Genomic DNA, 23830 nt, shown 5'->3' with positions numbered 1-23830 from the left:
ATTAATGAAATATAATATGACAAACTGCCTAAAATAGCAATTACCCGTACCTGTATAATGTCATATGTGGTGGTGGAATGGTTTCACTGATCTTTCAGAAAATGTAGTTTTCATTCAAATGTTTTGTATGCTTTTAGGTGGACTGGGTGTGATAATGTGTCCTTGTAGTGTTGTTTACTCTATTAACTTGAGAGCAGAGAGTCCCTGTGACTGCAGACCTTCTCTTGTCTTGGAAACACTTTCCCAATATCACAATTTATGATTACGCTAGAGGATTAGTGGCACACACATATAATCGAAAACCACTTCACCCACCTTTCCATCCCTTTAAAGGCAGAGGACAAGACCCCTCCTCTGAAAACATACAAAAAGCAAAAGAAGGAAAGCTAAAGGTTCATCTTCCCTGGCTGGCTCACAAGAAAAAAACCTATGGATCCTGACTGCCACCCATTGACAGGGTCCTCAGAGCACTATTGCCTGTGTGTTGTTTTCCACCAAAGCAATAGTAAAGACGAGAGATGTGCTGCGCACTATTGGTCTTGTACCAGAGCTGGCTAGTGTGCAGAGCAGCTGTTTTCTGAAGTAAAGAGAGACAATTACTTCATAAACATGTTAAGACTTTCTGCACACATTTTTCTTGCCCGAAACATCCTTCACCACCGGAATCTCACATGGAACAGGAAGAAGTTGGAACAATTCAAGAAATTGTTCAGTGGCAATCCTAATTTGTAATTAGACTCCAATGGAAAGGTCATACTTGGTAACGTATAGATATTCTATTAATGTGCTGCATGTGAATAGGTCATTCCATTCTATTCTATTCCATTCTCTTAATTGTACTAACCATATCTTTATAACACATGCATAGGAGCGGGACCACATTTTCCAAAGACTACCCAAACTTTGAATACAACTCTGAATGAGAAAGAAATGCATACAGGTTGAAGTTGTTCTTTAACTCATTGAAGTTTGTGATTTGCTTGCATTTTAAGTGATTTTTTAAATTTTATCTTTTACTTATGTACATCTGTCCAGTCACAGTCTGACCCTAAACTTTGTCCAAATCCCGTGGTAACAAGCCTGAACATTGTTAAATCGAGCAAAACATTTTGGGGGACCATGCCAAATGAGGAGCAATAGCAGTTGGTAAGTGAATTTTAGGGATTTTGTCTTTATAAAAAAACTGTTCAACAGCCTGAGCATTTATGTATTTCTATCTGAATGTTAGCTAAACAATGCTTTGGATGTCAGAAAGTGCAAAAACGAGCTATTGACAACTGTATACAACACAACGCTAAACCGATCAGACCTGTGCTGCCTGGGACTGGGAAGAGAAGTTAAGGGAACGGTACATAATTCAAAGACATTATATTTGAATATAGCAATTAATGGTGAATGTTGTTTATATTGAGTTTCTATATTTTATTTAAACACAGGTTCTCAACTGTTGCCTGAAAGTGATAGAGACCATAGCAAAATCACAGGTGAAATAGTCATATAAATTGTCAAAATGATATTTTGTGCTCAATTTACTTAAGCTGCTTAAAGGGATAGTTTACCCAAAAATGAAAATTGTCATCATTTAGTCACCCTCAAGTTGTTCCACACCAGTATGAGTTTCTTTCTTCTGCTGAACACAAAAGATGATGACGACTGGTAACAAACAGTTGCTGGTCCCCATTGTCTTTTATTGTATTTAGAAAAAAAATATATGGAAGTATGTACAGGAACAATCATACACCAAAATGTAAATTTATAGGTGAACTATACCTTTAAGCAGCCCCTTAGATGAAATATACATACTTTTGTAGATGCAATGTTAATACTCTCAAATGTTGTTGTATTTAGGTTAAATTAAAGTATGTTCAATTTTCCATACGGAATGTGAATGTTTTTTCGGCTAATTCATATAAAATTGAAACATGGCCAAACAGGACACTGATGAGCAACTTCTACACTATGTGTTAGTCAGTTCTATTTAATGTGAAACCCAGTCACAGTTTCTACATTTTGGTGATTCAAAACGACATTATTTGTTTTCAAGCTGGATGAAAACATCGACTGGTTTATCTTCCCAACATGGATACCAGGACATTGGATGGTTTGTGTAAGTCATTCTGAATCTGTAGTGTTTACCTGGGATAACTTATGTCTGCATAATTTTTAGATACTTTTTGATATATAAACTGCAATTATCTTTCGGTGTATATATTGTGACATGGAATCATGGAATGTTAAAATAGCAATTTCCAGGCCTGTAAAAGTTATGGAAAACTAAATAATCCTATAAAGTTTTGTTAGAATCATGGAAATTTGTTTCAAAATATTTATAGAATAGAATATGTTTAAGTGATAATATTGGTTAAACAACTCACAATTCATTCGATCCATCTTACTGTATTCCGTTAGATTTCCTTTTTGCTGCGTTGAGCACCACACGGGCTGCCCGTTGCTCTGGGTGTGTGTATTATGTTTGCAGTGTGTGTGTGTGTAAAGCTGTTATAAAATCTTCTTAGTTACTAAATTTGGTATTCCAAAAGTTTGTCTCTGAGTTAGTTTTCAAGGTGACAGTGCCAGTGTTACTGGACACTTGTATTTACTGATCATTGTTGCCTCCCATTGATGTATGTCAATCCGTTGATAGGGTCAGACACAGTATTTTATCTAACCGGCTTACTGGTTTGTCAGTGTTTATTTTGTATTTAACCACATAGCTTGTCATTTAATTAGTTAAGATATACTGTGATTTTTGACATTTGAACATGACATTTTTATTCTTTTTTTACATTTTTACATTAGTATTACATTATACTATACACAGACGTTTCATGCAACGTTAGGTCATGAAAATTTGCCTAAAAGTCATGGAAAAGTAATTTAAATTTATTGGTAGAAATGTGTTCAAACCCTGTGCATTTCACATACCTTTCCTGTACTACTTTTCATTACAGGTCTGATGAAGAAAGACGGGCAAGAAAAAGGCAAATAAGGCATACTGAAAAGAATGTACAAGACATTTAATAAGACATTTTTACTTCTCCTACCATGTATATTTTGACTTGTATTCTCTGCTATCCTTTTAGGCACAAAAGGCAAACAAGTGTGTTAAAGTTTAAATGTGTGCGGCATAAGGCCTCATCAGTATCATGGCTAACATGATCTTAGATGTGCATATGAAAGGGTTCTGTTTTGTGTGTTTTTGACTACAGGTGACGTGAACTGGGGAAAGGAGATTGAGGAAATTGTGAAACCGTTTGATACCTAAATAAATAACAATGAAATAATAGTCTTGGCATGTTATTCATATACAAACAATGCTGGTATTAACCATAACCCTTTTCATTATCAAGTAAATCCATAATTTAATCATTTTAATAACATCTTGAGACTTGCTGAAAATATTCAACTTTTATTTAAATGTTAATAATTAATACTTGCAACTGTAAAGCATACTGAAATAATATTAAAATGAATAAAAATAACTTGAAACTAAGTTCGTTGACATTGCAATGTGACAAGTCAAAAGAAGTAACTGGATTATTGCTTGGAAATGTACATAATGAAACGGTTTTCAAAAAATAACAATATTTATAATACTATATATTATTACCAGATGTAAGTCATTAACGGATTCAAAGTTTTTGTTTCATACTACCATTATGGTGCGTTCAAGTCATCTCGTATAGATCGTATTTACGAGTTGAACGCACATGAACGCCACCACAATGTCGTAAATACCAGTGGGGAGCTCGGGATTTTCTTTAAGCCCCGATCTGTACGAGTTGGGGGCGTGTCAGTGATTAACATGGCGGAATACACAATACGTAAAGGTATTTAGCAGTGATATTGTCAGGCTTTTCTATTTACAGAGCAGTTAGCTAATCACCAACACAGAGTATGATAGTAGGCTATTATAATATAACAATGCAACATATAACGATGAGCTGGCAGTGGCTTCATAAATTAATTAAAAACATATTACAAAGTACACCTGATGCACATTTCTTTGTTCTTCATTTTCTAGAACAAGATTTTAAGAATCTTACTGTATTTTTGTGTAATTAATTAAGAGAAAGTACTCCGCCATCTTGCTCCGACGAAAGTGACTTGAACGCACATGCCGTTATAAGCACGACTTCCCACCTCGTACGTACGAACTTCCCAGGAGGACTTGAACGCACCATAAAGCCTGTTTTATACTTCTGCGTCGAACTGCCGCCGTAGCTACGTCGTAGGCTGTGTGTAGCGCGCGTACCCTACGGCGTACCCTGACGTGCACCTCTCCAAAAATGTAACAACGCGTCAATTCTACGCGGACACAAGCGCGGTGATTGGTCTGCCAGAACCCCTCCCTCGGGGTTTCACATGCTCCCTAGGTGCGCGTCAACGCGGACAACGACACAGAAGTATACATTAAAACCAACACGTTGCCTACGGCGTATAGGCTCCGGCGTAGGTCCGACGCAGAAGTATAATGAGGCCTAAGTCATGAGCATTGTTTTCAACCACATTTCCTGTTTACCGTGGCGTCGACGTCATTACTGTGCCACTAACCATGTGCACCCCCACCCCGATCTGCAGGCTGCAGCCAGGTGTACTTGGAGAGAAACAGACAGGTATTTAACAAACATTTCAAAAACATTTTCTGTAATCGTGGATAAATACAGCATATTAATATCTCTCTTAAAACAAATTATGAATTTTTATGACATTTTATGATGGTCTGATGTCATCGACTGTAATAATACCATCTAAAATGCTAGTAGGCCTACCGCAGTGGCGAATACAAGATTAAAGTTAACAATAAGAAATATTTCATATAGATACCTGGTGAATACGTAATGGTGGTAAATATCAAATAATTTTGGTATCTCCTAAATTTGTAAAATTATACAAATAAAGATATTACAGATATTTTTTTCACTAATTCAGTTATTACTAATTAGTTCATAAAAATGAAATTTCTCATTTACTTAAGTGCACCTTTAAAGGGATGGTTCAGAGTAATTTCAACCGAGGGTCCTTGGCACCATGACCTCGAGCCAAACTGTAGAAGTTTGGTACCATTCTGGCATTATTAGTGGGGTAATTTACGAGATACAAACTTGGATACATTAGCGCCTGCACTAAGCAATTCAACTGATATCTCTAAATAAGCTCTAACTTTAATAATGTTCGGCCAAGGGAAAAAAAGCTTCTGGGGGGTGTTTGACTCGAGGTCATGGTGCAAAGGACCCTCGGTTGAAATTACTCTGAACCATCCCTTTCAAAAATCCATTCACTCTCTTTGAAGCTCAGACACTAGGCCAACACACACACAGAGAGAGAGCGAGAGAGAGAGACACATACACAGCACATGATGTAAAACAATGTGTTACTATCTTTTTCTTTCATGTGTATTGACTTACAAGTGGACTAAAGCCTTTCTAAAGAGGAACAAATAGCTTTAAAATGAAAATTGAGCAGGGAGCTTGTGTTTGAGGACAGTGTAATCAATAATGTTTAGACGGTAGAACAAGTCTAACAGACAGCAGATCAATAGAGCGGAGCCCCCACCTCCCTCCCCCTCTGTCCCACTGACCTCATCGTATGATCTGATCAGGTCTTTATTTAAAGCTCGGCGGCTGCTGACTGAAGGCTCGATTACAGAGAAACAGAGTGAGAGTGACCAGAATAGCAGTTAACCAGTTCATTGGGGCAGGAAAAAAATCTGAATGTAACATAAAACACAAATAAACTAGACTTTTACATTTTCTAAAGGAAATGTGAGTGGTCATTGCTCAAACGAAACTCATTACCATGAAACAAGGCTTTGTATGTGGCTTCCAGGGCGTTGCTATGCAGTTGTTCAAGTGTTGGGTTTTACATAGGGCTGTCAAAATTAACGGGTTAATTTTTTGATTACTTTTTCTTCAGGTTAACGCATTAAAAATATTTAAAGCAGCATCTGTTTTTTCTGTCATACTTTGGCTGCAATATAGCTATTATTACGCTATCATTCATTCAAGTTCTATTAAACCATTCAAGAGTGATAAGAAACAAAAAAAGAACTCAGAAAACTGCGAAAGAACTCTTTCGCGCTTGAGCGTACAAAAACACACAAAATTATGCCAAAATTCCCGTTTTGTCTTGTTTTTTTGTTTGTTTTTTTTTAAAAAAAAGGTGTTAAATGAATGTTAACTGTAAAGAGTTGTGAGAAAATAGAACGTGTTTCAGATCTGAGTCATGTGACTCAGGTCTTAAAGGAGAACTCCGGTCAATTTTAACATTGAGCTCATTTTTTTGTACATTTGGAGTGCTGTCAATACAGAGAACAACGACAAAAATCGGTGTTGCCTACACCGTGTTATCCTCTTTTTAAAATTTGCACCCTGTTGACTTCAGTGGGGCAAGTTTTAAACTTGCTTTTAGCCTCTTAACATCCTTGATGTGTCATTACAAGTGCACAGGTCATGTGAGTGATTCCTTCGGAGTGAACGCGGGTCAATCTGACTGCAGTAGATGTGAAAGATATGAATAAAAATTATGTTTATTTAGCCAGCGCACATACCTGTATTTATTTCCTGTTTTCGGTCAAAGTCCATAGTAATCGATTGTCGAGTTCACGCGCATTGGTTTAGTACCTATGATCATGCGCGTGAACTCGACAATCGATTACTATGGACTTTGACCGAAAACAGGATGTAAATACAGGTATGAGCGCTGGCTAAATAAATATAATTTTTATTCATATCTTTCACATCTACTGCAGTCAGATTCACCCGCGTTCACTCCGAAGGAATCACTCACATGACCTGTGCACTTGTAATGACACATCAAGGATGTTAAGAGGCTAAAAGCAGGTTTAAAACTTGCCCCACTGAAGTCAACAGGGTGCAAATTTTAAAAAGAGGATAACACGGTGTAGGCAACACCGATTTTTGTCGTTGTTCTCTGTATTGACAGCACTCCAAATGTACAAAAAAATGAGCTCAATGTTAAAATTGACCGGAGTTCTCCTTTAAAGTGACAGCAGCCTAATAAACCCGTTGCTGTCTGTCATTAACGTAAATCAAAGACAAAGAGAAAATCTCTCACTGCTCTTTACTGAATAACTTCTGTTTAGCTTTAATGATGATTCATCTATATTCAATGAATAATTTAAGCATAAAATACATTTGTGACATTTATTACAATGGGTTTATGCAGAATTTTTTTTTTTAATTAACTTTTACATTAAAAGTTATTATATGGCTAAAATTGGGGAAAAAAAAATCCATTTAGTAAAGACTGGTATCATATAGGCTACTAAAAAGATGCCATTAAACAAATATTTAAATTATACTGTCTTTGTTGTTTCTACATTATTTGGAGATTCAATGTATTACAATATAGAAAGATTGCAATATAAAAATATATTAAAAACTAAGGTGCGATTAATCGCGATTAACTACAGAACAATTTAGTTTTAAATCGATTGACAGCATTTAAAACATTGTAGCCTAATGTGGTTGCTATAGGCTAAATAGGTTCTACAATAAATATATTATGCTGGAAAAACAGAGAGAGCAAGGAATTAAAGGAAATAAAAAGATGAGTAAAGGGAATAAAGCTATATCAAGTGGAGTCATATGGAGCGTGTTGCCATGGAAATGCGGGGAGTGATTTCAATTGGCTGCTTTTGAGTCTGACCTCTGATTGCAGTGACTGCTCATTCACAGTGGTGTGTATGAGCTGACATATTCCTCCAGTGCTGAAGATCTCAACCCAAAATCTAATGCACTGTGCGCTCTTTATTTTCTATAGGTTCTATTCTGCATGTTTTCATGTGCTGCAAGTGTGTGTCTGTGCATCTGTCTCTCTTAAGCCTCTTTTTCTCGCTCTCTCATTAACGCTCCGCTCAGACGCTGTATAGCAGGTGACAGGGAGAACTAATCGCTCTGAAGATTAAAAATAAATGAAGAGAAACGTGTTTTAGAAAAACGATGGAACGAACATCATAAATCATCCAGCCTGGATCAGGTTCCTCCTCACTGTCCGCACACTGACACACACGCAGACAAATTACATTACTGAAATCACATTACTGCTGCCTTTCAGGAAGGACGCGAGAAGGGGAAAAGAGAGAGAAGGTGACAGAGAAAGAGAGAGAAATAGTCATATTAGATGAGGCTTTAAAAGTGATAGAACTGGGGGGGAAAGGAAAACAGAGAATTTTGCATCCAAAAGCTTGCGTTAACTGCTAAATAATAATAAAAATAACATTTGCAGTCTACATACAAATTCTATTAATATTATTATTAGCTATTATTTTGCAGTCTACACAAGCTTTAATATATAGGCCTAATATATACTCTCTCTCTCTCTCTCTCTCTCTCTATATATATATATATATATATATACTTATACACTGATTATATATTATATATATATATATATATATATATATATATACACACACTTATACACAGAATATATATGTGTATATATATATATATATATATATATACAGTATATATATAAACTGCTTAAATCGACTGCAAAATGATAATATTATTTTAATTCAAATGTATAATTTCTTTTGTTATTAATATAGTGTTTTGTTTCAAAATGTTGAATTATTTATATTAAGTAGCATGTTATTATATAGACATCTGCTTTTATAATCCTAAAAATGCGTGATAATTTAATGATAAGGCTCATTTGAATTTGATATATTGAGTTTTTATAACATTGTAGCAACATTTTTCAATCAAGTTTGTAATCATTAATCTTTGGCTTATAATGGAGCTGATGATGTGGCGCCGTATAGCATCTCTATGGTAGGGATGGAAAATCATCTAGAGTTTGTGTTCTAGGATTAATAATAATAAAAAAAATATTCTGCATACTTATCCTCACAGTCACAGTGCATTAGTTTAATGCCTATGGATGCCTCAAATAATGAGTTTGCAGCAGGCTGCAGTTTTATAAACGTCCTCTGGAGGTCACTGTTTGACAGTGAGTGCAGCATTTGAATCACAGCCTGCAGAGACAGAGAAGATAGAAAATGTCAGACATTATTTGTGACTTTTTGTCATCATAGCTGTATGTGTTTGTGTTTATGTCGCCAATTTTCTGTGTTTTTCGAGAGGCGCTGTTAAAGGACAAATGGACAAAGAAAAAAATAGCAAATAAATAAATGAACAGAGTAACAACAGTAGGCAGAACAAGAGGAATCAGGGGAGAGAATAATCCTTTGTTCTCCTCTATTCACTTGGAGCGCGTGTCTGACTCCCTATAGGCGGAATTTCATTTTGCAGCATCTCACAGACACACACGCTCAAACTCCATGTAATTTGCCCTCCAGGGACACTATAATTTTTCGTATTTCTGCCTGTGTTTTTCAGATGAAGTGTGTGAGCGCAGACCCTCTTAAGTTTATTTTGGGGGTTTCCTTGTGGTACAAGTATAATATCTTTCATTTATTTCTGTCTCTTATGCCTGCAAGAAGAAGAATAATGTGTGACACAAATCATTCATGATTAGAAATTTTTGAGAAGGTCACAAAAAAGATCAGGATTAAACATGGATTACATACACACTTGCAGTGCTGTTGTATGTAGCTATTGTTACTGCATGGTCCTATAGGCTACATCTGCAGACACACCTTATACTTGCAGCTTAATACAGGACTAAACTAAATATTAAGGAATACAGAGATTTGGAATCATGAATGTCTGGAGTCATGTGTTATGTTTAAGATCTCTGTTTTAAGGTCAAATTCAAAAGCATATCATTTGGGTTCCATTTACCTCGACATGTAAGAAATCCAAGGCAGTGGATTTGATTCTCAGGCAAAGATTGAGTACACTGCAAGTTGCATTAGATAAAGACATTTGTCAGATTGAAATATAAAAATGACATTATAAAATAAAATATGAAAAAATTAGAAAGTAAATGTAATCAACATTTAATATTGGCGAAAAGAAAATTATGTTCTCTCCTGCATGCTGGCTTGTACTCCAATGCAAAATGTATTTGACACATAACAATAATATGACTATATATACTAAAAGTACTGTTTGTTTAGTTCATTATTTATTTATCTTTCAAGATTTAAAGTTCAAATAATGTATAAGATAACATGTATTTTTGGTGCTGTTCCCTATTTCTTAAAATGTTCCCCTCCATTTTTAATCGCCTCCCTGCCTTCACTAGCTCAATTTAAATAATCCTGCGGTGTGACAAATTAATTTTTACAATTACAAATATTTCACGTAGGTTCTCAATTAACACGAGGACATAAACACTGCGTGCATTATAATTAAAAAAGAATTTGCAAAACGCTGCCTAAAATTGTTTAAAACGCATCATGTCACACTGCAGGACGACTTTCCAGAAATGTGCATTCATTTGTTTTGTTTTATAAATTCATTTAAACATATAAATTCTGCACTTATTAGGCATTTGTATACAACTGCATATAATTTACTTTATCTTTTAATATTGTATGTTTCCTCTTGGTTCCACCAGCAAACATAATCTAATGAGTAATAAATTCTGATTTATTAGGCATTTGCGTATACAGTTGCATATTTCTGTAGTGTTTATTGGTCTATTCTATTCTATTCTATTCTATTCTATTCTATTCTATTCTATTCTATTACTTTAAGACCAGGTATATTTATGATATTGTGGTTCTTTGGATCATCTGTTAATATTGCACGTTTCCTCTCGGTTCCGCCAGCAAACATCAGTATGATCTAGATAATGGCTGATGAATAAACAATGCCATTTCATTTTTTCTCAGAGAATTTTTGTGTTGTTGTTGTTGTTTCACAGAGCTAAGACCGATTTAATGATATTCATTTGAGTTTAGGTCGACTTCACACACTATATAGCTCGGAGCGGAATACATTTTGAAAGAGGGAAGCTCCTAATATTCAGCCATTAGCTCCAATAAACAAAAGTGCCCTGAAGTATTCCCACTGCAAATGGACAGAGAATGAAATAAAATGCGAGGCAGATCCGAAATTATACATTTGTTCTGACGGAATATGAAGCAATGAATAAAAGTGAGAGTTTTGTGTGGAAAACAGTCTGAGCTTGTGTCTGAAAATAGAAAGCACTGCAAGCTCACGTGCTTATTTGTGCATGAGTGAGTGAGCATGTCAACACGCATACATGCTAGAGCCTGACAAACATGATGGTACCACCTCATAATATAGACACCTGCTGGTGATCTCCATGGCAACGCTACCTGACAGCCCCGTGACATGCATGGTAAGTTTTATTCCATGGTGATCTTACAGTAATATCACACCTCCCTGTCTCTTGTGTGTGTGTGTAGGTGAGGAGATTTACTCTCTGTGGCCCTGCTAATGGACAGATGTGAGAATAATGTAGTGTAGAAGAGCAGAGATCCTGTAGCTATCGACCAAGTGATACTCTCTCTCTCTCACACACACACACACACACACACACGCACACACTTTCTTGAACCATATCAAAGTGAAGGTCAGAGGTCAGAGCAGAGGCTGATGGGAAATGTGATTTATATTCTAAGGTGGCCAAGCAGTCTCCCATTACGGTTACTCACATAAATGTATGTGCATAGAGCGAGTGTGTATGTGTGTATGATCTTTCTGTGCGATGTAATTTGCATTAGTATGGTAGCCATATTTAAAACACACCTCACGTATTTTTCAGAGCAACTTAGTATTTGTCTATCCACCAAGGATGATATGCGTGAGGCATTATGAATATACTTACAGAACATTGAATTTGGATATGTTCCATTCCCCCGACAATGCCCTGCCAAAGCATCTCATATCCGGTCATCTTAAGCCAGTTTTTAAATCGCAGGAAGTGCATCCGCTCAGTCGGAAGGGCACTGCAAATGACTTAAAGAACAAGTGTACACTGACGGGAAGTTGCTAAAATAAACACAAAGAAGAGGTTTTTTTTTTTTCATGTTAAACATTACAAAATTACACGCACACACACACACACACACACACACACACACACACACACACACACACATAACTATTTTTTATGTTTTTGAAAGAAGAGTCTCTTATGCTCATCAAGGCTGCATTTATTTGATCAAAAATACAGAAAAAAACAGTAATATTGTGAAATATTATTACAATTTAAAAGTTTCTATTTTAATATACTTTAAAATATAATTTCTGTAATGCAAAGCTGATTTTTTAGCATCGTTACTCCAGTTTTCAGTGTCACATGATCCTTCAGAAATCATTCCATTTTTTTTAGCAATGTTGGAAACAGTTGTGCTGCTTAATATTTATATTTTTTTCGAACCTGTGATACTTTTCAGGATTCATTGATGAATAAAAAGTAAAAAGGAACAGCATTATTATTTAAAATTGAAATCTTTTCTAACAATATAAATCTTTATTATCACTTTTTATCAATTTAACACATTATTTCTGAATAAAATATTTTAAAAAATTCAAAAAAGAAAGAAAAAACAATTATTGACCCAAAACTTTTGAACAGTATAGTGTATAGTCCAATTTCTATTTAAAATAAATGATGTTCTAAACTTTTTATTCATAAAAGAATCCTGAAAACAGCATCACAGGTTATAGCTAAATATATATTAACTGTTTCCAACATTGATAATAAATCATCATATTAGAAGGATTTCTGAAGGATCATGTGACACTGAAGATTGTGTAATGGCTGATGAAAATTCAGCTTTGCGTCACAGAAATAAATTATATTTTAAAGCATATTCAAATAGAAAACAATTATTTTAAATAATATTTCACAATATTACAGTTTTTTTCTGTATTTTTTTAAACAAATAAATGCAGGCTTAATGAGAATAAGAGACTTCTTTCAAAAACAAAAAAGGTGTACTAACTGTACCAAAGTATATTGGTATATACTGTATATATATTTACACACACACACACACACACACACACACACATTTATCATGAGCTTACCTGAAAACTCCCAATCTGCACATTGCAGTGCCTTTCAATTGAATGAAGTTTGTCACACGCATTGAACAAATATCCCCTGCTGAATATGTAGGGAGCAGTAAACACAGTAAGTACCCTGTTAATCTCATCACAGCTTTTGTATACCCCCCATTTTCTGTGCTGATTGTGGGGGGAAATCTGATCAAATGCGTTAACCGGGACTGTGAATACTGCATAGCGTATTATCAAATTAGACAAAATATTTTAGAAATGAACATGCAATGTAATGACCTCATTAGCCATTTTAAAAGACATTGCGTCTTGAATCATTGGGTATAAATCATCAATTTGATGCAATTAAATTGGCATAATAAATCATGCCTAGAATTTAAAATTGTGTTTAATATTCTCATCTATTCATTCATGTTCAAGATTTTGGATGACCCTCATTTTTCTAACAGTGTCAAAATATATTTTTCATTTGAGTGTCTATTATGATAGTAAAAGCAATGTTTAAGACAAACCAATTTGGATCAAAGTGATAAATAACCAAGATCTACTGCTATTTATCTTCCATTATTAAAAAACAAAAAAAACAAAACAATGTACAGTACTGTAAAAACAAAAATATGTTAAGGACAATATTTTGTTACGGGTTAAACAATCCCAAAAATGATAAAATTGATAATTATAATTAATATTTACAATAAAGAGAAACATGAGAGAGAACAACATGCACATCTAAGCACATATTGCATCCAAAGATTGGTTTGTTGCATTGTTGCTGCAATTTGAGGCCCTTTCCTAGTATTTAAATATAAAGACATTCTGTAGCCAAGAGGAAAACACAACCATGAGTGTTTCCTCTAGCAGTGTCTGTGCCACTGTGTATCTGGGAGTTGATGCCCAGCTGGGCAGACATGCTCACAAGGTGGACTATTTTACCCTGAAATACTCTCAATATCCCTTGGTAATCTTAACAGCATGGAATTTCCCCTATACAAACCCTTTAGAGACAGAAAAATGAAGATTAAATGAGAAAAGGGAGCGAGTGAGAAGAGATTAGAGAATGTAAAAGAAAAGAGGTATCAGTGCACACATAAGAGACTTTTGAGTTGTTGAAAGCTGAAAACTCACAAATTTCAAAGAGCATTTGCATATTCATTCCACTAAATGATATGCTAATCCACTTGATTTGCATCGCGGTGACCTCCTGTTGCGAAACGCTTCATGCTTAGATTCTCCGAATGAAAGAACAGAAAACAGAACAGAAGGGAGAACAACTTGTTGGGGCCCAGCGGACAGGCTTGCGTGTCTCTGGAAGTGGAGTATCATAAGGGACATAAAAGCGCACTTGTGATCTTTGAATGGCAAGAAATAAAAGGCACATCAGAGCTGAAGAGCAGCGACAAGAAAACGCTATAGAAAGTTACTGTGGCGCGCTGTACAGACGTGAATGCTGAAGTAAACACAGAGCATGACACATCAGAAATCATTCCTACTTCTAAGTCATCAAAGAGAGCACATGGATCCCAAGTAGAGCGACAGAATGAGGGATGGAAAGAGAAAAAGGGTTGAAGAGTTAGAGAGGGAGGGTGTGTGGGGGGAAGAGCATGACGCAAAGTGGCGAATGAACACGGTGGTTTTGCGAGGTTGGCACGGTGCCATCCACTCAGCGCCGGTGCCAAAGAGGGCGTGTAGGCAGGGTGGCATTACAGAGGAGAGAGGAGGAGAGACAGATAACAAGAGAAAAGAGAGGCATCATCCTGCTGCCAATTCTGCAAACGAGATGTTCCCGAGCATTGGATTCAAAAGTTGGAGCTCTTTGAAGATCCATCCGCCAGCTCGACAGCATGGCGACTGTGTGAGTATGCAATGCCTCATTCAATGCATTGCGATAAACTGATGTGGTGTCTCCTAACAAACCTTTTATCCTCTTATTGTTTCAGAAAAGCGCAAAACTCTTCGCCACAACCTCGTCATTGCGATTCCCGCAGGCTATGCCATCCTGCTGCGTTTCGCCATCTCCTTCGTGACTACTGTGCCAGGCTCCAAGTAGGCATATCCCCCAGAGAGTCAGCAGCACATGCCCCGATGTCGATGCCACTCGACGCGGGTATGGCGGCATCTGCTTTGTATTAATGGAGATATGCGACTTGTCTTGTTTTTCTCGTTGGCACGCACAAACCTTCGGCAGCGTGCCAGGATCTCTACGCCGCCGCATGCCGCTGGGAAGCTGGCGGTGGCTTGGGAATGGCAGAGTGCCAGCATGTTCCTGCAGTAACCAGCCCCCGACGCGTGCCACTTGGCAAAGACAAAGAGCCCTAGGGACGAAACACAAAACAAGATTGAAAAACACAGTGATCCGACAGCTTAATTAACACTTGCAGAGTTTGTTGGGTTAATTAGTGTGACAGATTTGGTGAGGAGGAATGTGGCAGGAACACTTGTGTGAACAAAAGTGATGGGCAAACCAGACTGAAGGAATGTCGACGGCCAGCAGTAATGCCAACATTTCTTAACATTCAACAGGGTTTGTAAAAGGATAAATGGAAAGAAAGGAAGAGTAAAGAAAGAGTTTGCCATCCAAAAATGTTGGATATCAGAAATGGTAAAGTTGGTGGACAGGACAGAAGAAACAACTGAGGATACAAGCAAACAGGGAGGAGCTAAAGTAAACCACAGGCCTTAACTTAAACAGTGACTCAACAAATCAATCAAATCGCAACTATTGTTATGGTATATGACTTTTTTTTTATCTACTGCAAAAATCCAGAACGTACTCCGCAGTGGCTTGCACAAATATACATTCAGTAGAAGCAAGAGTTCATTAGTACGTCGGGAACACCAAAAGGATAAATGACGGGTATTAGCGTGGTGAAGTTTACCAGATGGATGCACAACTTTTGAAATCTTTCCGTTTGCAGAGCTTTCCAAGTACAAGGACAGGTTTGTGCTTGAATACCTGTTCTGAGGATCCTCGAAGCCTCCTGTCGAGTCAGAGAGAAAATAATGCCACTCAGAGAGTGAGTGAGAGAATTCGGTCTCTCACAGGACATTGTAGAGGAGTATAAATAATGCAGATTTTCTCTCCTCCTCTTCTTTCTCGTGCTTTCTTAAGGAACAGATTTACAGACGTTTGTGCATAGAATTTTTTTATTGACATCGCTCTCGTTAAGCAACGGAGGATTTGTTCCGAAACGGGCATTGTTTTCAGAGTAACCTTCGATAAACAAGTTCAAATTAGCCGTTAACAACCTCGCGAAATGGGACGATTAATTTGCGGTTCCTGGTTTTTTTTTTTTGGTTTTTTTTTTGCATTTACATCTTTCTTTGTACCGATTGTGGACAATTATGTCCGGATATGCTAATCGTGCTGTATTAATGAGGTTTGTATCGCTGGGATTCTCTTCTTTACTCCTGTGGGGATCTTAATTTTACCTCATCTTTATTATGTAAATGGATTATGCCAAAAAAAACTGCGCGCACACACACACAAACACACACACACAGTAACACAAAGGGGGCGAGTCAAAGGAAGAGGGAATAAGGCAACGGTGGAGGGGAGGGGGGGGGGGGGGGGGGGGCTAGAAAATGGAGGATATGCTTCCTTACCAGCCTCAGCACCAAAACGCAAGAAACTACCGAGAAATCTGAAAGGATCTTTCTACTCAATGCGTCACATACCAAGACGCAGGACAAATGCATTGAATTTTCAGTGCTTTTTTATTTCTTCTAGATATTTCTGCTGCAGCAGTCCTGCCATGGAGTGACAGAGCCAAGGATGGGATTTACTAGATGAAAAGAGACTGAGAGAGAGCGAGAGAGAATGGTTAATATCCTGTGCTTAATCATGGCACATGAGATTGGCTGTATGCATATCTCATTTGCATCTCATTAAATTGCTCGTGCACCTGCAGAGAGAGGGGAGAGGGAAAGAGAAACGAGAAATGAGGGTGTTGTTTCAAAAATGCAGACCATTTCTTAATCAGTTATTTAATGTTAAATGTTTTTTTTTTTTTTTTAAAGTACACTGCACTTAAAAAATATATGTTTTGGGTGTTATTTTGATGATGCATTCCATTATTCTAATATGGTATTTAATATACATTTATTATATGTTGTCTTAATCGTATAATCTACTAAGATATCACAGCATTGTGGCATTAAATTCTCTCTGGGAGGATAAACTTGAGATTTTAAGATATTGAGACATAAAACAATCCATATGCTTCATAGTATGTAAAGTCCACCACTGGCCACCAGTTTAATATATGCATGATTAGTATGCAGCTCTTTGCATTCTTTAATAGAACTCAGGGTGAAGACTATTGTCTCTGATTCCAGGATGTGCCATCTGCCTGGCTGCAGAGACTGGCCTTTCTCTTTGTGTTCCGCACAATGGGCTATTCTACACTGGACATCCACACATAACTCAAATAAATCATGCCCGAGCCAACAGGCCACCAGAGGACCACTGCAATATTTTCCATAAAAGAAAGGAGAAGACTGCATGCGGAGTAGAGGAGAGATTAGGAAAATTAGAAATTTTCCATTACAGAAATATAATGACAAACACAGTTGGAGGGAAGAAATTGGAAGAACAAGACAAGATGGGAAAGGGAAAGTAAAAGGAAATGAATAATAATTTAAATTGTACTTAACATATTACTCACATTCACCTCTCATGCTCATTGTAACATCATTTTCCTTACATATTTTCTTGGTAAATAAAGTTAAAAAACAGCATCCGACCTCCAGACCCAAGAATGGCCACTCTCCAACGTATGTGACTTTAATGTAATTACTTTCTGACGGATATATTTAAATCTGTATGTAAACACTGGAGCAGCAAGGTCTACGTATGATAGAAATGTCTGCATCGATTACCCGCTATGAATGTGAAATGTTTAATCTCGTTAAAAATCTCATGCCTAAATTAGACTCCCTCAGCAGCTTTTTAAATTGGGCTATCCATCATATATAATGAAGAAGTGACAGAGTGTGTATGCAGGGGGTTCTAATATAAAATTGTTTTAAAATATTCTCATATTAGCTCTGCTGTGGCAAATGGCAAATGGCACAGGCTAGCCGGTGCGTTTCCATGATGTGGAAAACAATAAGACAGAAACCAGAGCCCAGAATAAGCCCTAATCCAAAGCTTTTGTATGAACCGAGTCACAAAGCATTGCTGAGGGACAAACGGTGCTTCAAGGATTTATTCTCTTTCAAGAAACGAAAAGAAAGGGGGGAAGATAGAAAGAGGGAAAGACATGTGGTGTTGGCCACCACCTGGTGAGATGTCATGTACGATTAAGTGTGTGTTTGTCTGGCACGCTTCTTGCCGTTATCAAGTGCGCGCAGCTCAGCGCAACCACTACACTGCATACTTTTCTTATGCTAATGACTTCACTTGGATAGACCCCTCCTCCATTGCAATACATCTCCAACCTCGGTGCGCCATCCTGCCCACGTTTTCCTGTAGCATGCCCACCTGTGCCACTTTCTAAATCCTTCGGTAACTCGCCCTAACCTAACAACTGCTCTGCCAGTCTTAAACCACTCACTCTACGCAGGGTGTAGGGTCTCAAAATCATATAACAAACCTTTATACACCAGACTCCCCAAGGTCAAAGGGTCAAAGATTTAGCATAATTTATCATATCAGTGTGAGATATTCACGGCAGCCACGCGTAGCCCATTCATGCTCCTGCTGCCTCTGATTAGCATCTCATTTCACAGGCTTGATTTTTAAAAAGCCCCCCCTCTTACGCCCCCTTTCCAGTAACATGATGGCTCAGTTCCTGCCCTGTAGAAACAGATGCTCACCCAAAATATTATACAGTGACCGTGTCAAACTGACAGCGCAAACCACAAAGGGGGAAAAAGGGTGCCTTAGTCAGCAAATGTTTGGATTGCGGCATTCTGCGATTCACGGTATTACGAACAACATTACAGAACAACATCAATACTTGTAAACATCTTAGTATGTATAAAATAGTTTTACAACAATGCTGCATTTTGATTGCAGTTAGGATATGTTGCAGTACATTTAAAAAAAAAAAACATTCTAGACACCACACCTTGAAATTTGTTTTATATATTCAAAACATGACGTATATTTTAAGTATTGATTATCATTAAAGATCAGTACTGAATTATAACTAGAATAGGTTACATCTTAATATACCCAATTTGGCAATGTTTACCTATAGCATTCAAAAGTATAATTTAAAAATGGTAATATTATTATAAATAAAAATATTTTTTTCTATTTCAATATATTTTAAAATGCAATTTATTCCTGTGTTGGCAAAGCTGAATTTTCAGCAGCCTTTGGTGTCACATGTTCAAAAAAGAACAGCATTTATGTAAACTAGAATAAATTTATTTACTATCACCTAATTTGTTGATCAATTCAATGCATCAATGCTGAATAAAAGTCTTACTGACCTCACACATTTCATTGGAAGCTTAAAAATGTCAATATCATAAGAAAATTTCATTTTTCCTGAATATCCAAACTGCTCTTTTCCATGTGATGACAGCAGACATTGATTTTCAGCATCAGCCAACAACATAACATAAAAGTATTGTTAGTGTAGTTAGTAGTGGTGGAAAAAAGGAAAAATTATGAAATAAATGTTTTTCTCCAAAACACGTTGGCCACAATTATTCATACCCCTAGAATTGTTTATGAATAAAATATCTCTGAAGTATATTCCCACTAATATTTACCTTTTTTTAGCACACCAGAGTGACTAGGAACATGAAATTGTCCAGCTATGACTTCTTGTTTCACAGGAGTATAAATGTGAGGAATCACAAAGGCCAAATTTCTTTAATCATCCATCACAATGAGTAAAACCAAAGAATATAGTTCTGATGTGCAGCAAAAGATTGTTGAGCTTCACAAAATAGAAAGTGGCTGTAAGAAAATAGCTAAAGAATTGAAAATACCCATTTTGACCATCAGGGCAATAATTAAGAAGATATAATGAAGTTATAAAGATGTTACGAATCTGCCAGGAAGAGGACATGTGTCTATATTGTCTTAATGGACGGTGAGGAGGAAAGTTTGAGTGGCCAAAGACTCTTCAATAATCATAGATGGAGAATTGCAGAGATTAGTTGAGTATTGGGGGGTCAGAAAGACTTTAAAAAAAAAATCAAACAACCCCTACATCCCCACATGTTGTTTGGGAGGTTTTCAAGAAAAATGCTCCTCACTCATCCAAGAACAAACTCCAGCATATTCAGTGGTCAGACATGACTGGAACTTCAAACGGCACAGGGTTCTGTGGTCAGATGAGACTAAAAAAAGAGCTTTTTGGCAGCAAACACGCTAGATGGGTTTGGTGCACACAAGGATAAAAAGTACCCCATGTGTACAATTTAATTTACCATTGGATCTTTAATGTTGTGGGCCTATTTTTCTGATGGAGGTCCTGGACTTCTTATTCAGATACATGATTCTATTAAATATCAACAGATAAAAAATCAAAACCTGACGCCTTCTGCTAGAAATCTTATAATGGGCCACGGTTGGATCTTCCATCAGGACAACAATCCAAAACAAACATCAAAATCAACACAAAAGAGCACAAAATGAAGCTTCTGCCATGACCGTCCCAGTTCCCTGACCTGATGAGTGGAGTGAACTGAAGAGAAGAAGCATCAACATGGATCTGGGAATCTGAAGGATCTGGAGAGATTCTCTATGGAGGAATGGTTTCTGATCTCTGGTCAGTTATTCTCCAAACTCATCAGGCATTATAGGAGAAAACTCAGAGCTGTTATCTTGGCAAAAGGAGATTGCAAAAAGGTATTTAATAAAAGGGTATGAATAATTGTGGCCAACGTGTTTTGGAGAAAAACATTTATTTTATAATGTGATTTCCCCCCCACTTTCAATTCTTTTACTTAAATGAAAGGTTAGATTTTGCCAATTTTTTGAATGAAAGATCAAAAGGATAAACGAAGCAGATTTATTTTTTACAGCCATTTTTTATCACATTTACCAGGGGTATGATTAATTCTGAGCACGACTGTATATATGACAATATTCAAATGTTGCTGAGGCTTTGACAGAATGTCACCAGCACATATTTCTGGATAAAAACTGCTACAGCAACATTTCCTTTATAAGCTTGCCCTGTTTTTACATATTTATAGTTACTTTTGCAACCTGACTTTGTGAGTGAACGATTCAGTAAGATAAAAACCCACTCAGATGAATTTCTCTGCCACGCCGTATAAAGAGCTGCATATGGAACAGTGCGATGGCGGCTGCGTGAACATTAGTAACCGAATCTATTTGAGTTTATCGGAGAATCAAGAGCGGTGCAGACCTGTGATAGATGAGCAAATCTAGTCGGCCATTAAAAAGTCATTTCAGAGACAGATAGCTAGCAGGTTCCCCTCTAAATGTCTACTGCGGGAAGCATACTTTAATGGCGCGTGTGAGAAAACAGAAACAATATAGCCTATTTCCAGAAATAGAAAGATAACAGGTGACGTCCTGTGGTTTTGCATCTAATGGGGTTCTTAAATGAAATACAGATAGAAGATGGCATGTATCCACAGAAGAATTTGCTGCACCAATCTCTCAGTGCTCCCATGCTAAGGAAGCGAATTGTCTCAAGGAACACTGTATTGGTTTTAATGAGTAGGAAGCGAGAACTAGCCGGTACTTTCTCAGATTCTGGGAGATCATTATAGCTGCCTCGACCTGCTTCACTGGAGAGGGACAACATGACACACAGTCTGTGAATCTCTTAATGACTCAACTGAAAATAATGATAATGCTGCTACAGGCTAATCTTCTGTGAAAAACATTCATGAAATCTGAAGCAAACAATATCTGTTTAACAAGAAACATTCAGATGAAAATACATTATCATCTTTATTCTTAAAGAGCCTTGGTGATATTTTCAAATCACAACATCAGTTACATGTTGGCAGCAAGCAGAGAAAGGTGCGTTGAATGTGGAGCTCTGTCTCTTTAAGAGGAAATCACAGCTCCGAGCTCATGAATAAAGATGAGCTGGCCTTTCTCCGCATACATCATAGATCATGTATCAGCAGGGCCCATCTATCAGAACACAAGAGGAGCTGAAATGCTCATAACGGCCCTGCGCTGCCCAGTATTAAAACCAATGAGATGGGGGAAGGGTCTCTCTGGAGGTACCACAATTCACTTTGTTTCGAAACAGGGGTGGGCTTGGCATTTAATGCAATTTTTTACAAATGATCTCCGTGTTAATATGTCGACATGCAAAACCAATGACGCTATTGCATCTTTAATCTGTTAGGTTCAGGCAATTACAGAAATGATTCTCCATTAACCACGCAAACACTTTTCTGCATTAGCTATACCATTTAAAAGCGCACGAGACAGTTATAAGCATGCATAGCATTCGGAAACTCTCTTTAAAAGAGAGAGAGAGAGAGAGAGAGAGAGAGAGAGAGAGAGAGAGAGAGAGAGAGAGAGAGAGAGACTCTTAAAGTCATCTTCCAAAGAACAAGCTTTATGCGCAAAATGCCTGACGCATCACATTTAGCTTTGACACCAGCAATGCACGAGCCAGGATCTCCATATCCCAGCCTGCTTTTTCATTTTAAAATCTGCTGCTCGAGAAAGATTCAATCTCTTTGATGCCATAAAAAACACGGTCGGTTACAGCTTCTATTCACACAGGGCCGTTAATATTAATAATATCATCCTCACTCAGAGGAAACTCATCTGGCTAAATGTCACAAGTTTAATTAATGACTGGTCTGGGTTGACCTCGGCTGAGGATGGGGGGAGTGTTGCAGCCCCTAATGCCATGCAGGCAAACTGGAATAATTTAGCATGTTAAACGCAAAGTCAATTAACCTTCCTCGGCAGCCAATGACGTGCAGCCCCCACTCGCACCGGCGTCACTCTATAGAATCATCTGCACCTCGCGCCACCCTGATGAAGGGATACGCAGATGCATGAGTCATTAGCGGGAAATGGTTTCTGTTTTCCGCAAAGCCGCGGACTAATTGTACAATAAAAAACAATTAGTGCGTATTGATTCGTTTATGCCGTGATTTACCTCAGCTCAGACAGGATTATGATGCGCAGTACGGGTAAGTGCTATATGACCATGGCTGTGAAGCTCTTTAGGTGGGAGGTTTGGAATACCTCTGGAAAAAAAACAACAACACTTGAGTTCCTACTTTAATTTTACAACAAAGCCTAATTAAAAAAAGCCCCTGAAATCGTGGCCATGACTGTCTAAAATGAACCCTAGAAACGCAATCAAACAGCTCTCGTGCTTCTTAAGATATGCGGGTTAGTTCTGCCCATCACCTTCCCGTAGCCTATCTCTCGTAATAAGATGTGCAGAAATCATTCAGAGACGTGATGTAATTTAGTCCTCATCTCCCAGCACCATACACGAATCACACACGTGCTCGGCCTCTCTGCATTGCAAGTGAACGACGTAATGCGACAAACTATACGGCAATTATAATCAACCAATCAAATGGTTTCGTGCACTACAGGTTCGTTGATTGTGTGATTGAAGCGTTCCATGGTTCCCAGTTAAAAAAAAAAAAAATCTTAATAAACATTTTCCAAACATTTTATTTTGGCTAAGGGTGGGGAGACATTGTAATATGTCATGTAGATTAACACGACATTCTATAAAATAAAAAGTATAACATACTGCTTCATATGGTAAACCACCCACATTACTATTGTGACAACTATAAGAAAAAGTAGAATGGTTCTTTTACTTACCCATCCTGATTGGAATACTTAATCCTGATTGGTCAGTCCCTGACTCACTGGTGAGTCAAACATTTCTGAATAAAGACTGTGGCATGGAAACACTAATTGACAACTCATACAGTCATCTGGTCAATATGGCTAAATA

General features: G+C 37.3%; 1 long non-coding RNA gene across 1 annotated transcript in view; it reads left to right on the top strand.

Annotated features, from left to right (window-relative positions):
• The window catches only part of LOC307159833, a 272209-nt gene that overhangs the window by 118432 nt on the left and 129947 nt on the right, over positions 1–23830 (top strand). The gene's annotated exons all lie outside the window — the stretch shown is intronic.

Source organism: Squalius cephalus, assembly GCF_949319135.1.
Source record: "Squalius cephalus genome assembly, chromosome: 6".
NCBI lineage: Eukaryota > Metazoa > Chordata > Actinopteri > Cypriniformes > Leuciscidae > Squalius > Squalius cephalus.
Note: the sequence above shows the minus strand (reverse complement) of the source record. Positions and strands in the feature narration are given on the sequence as shown.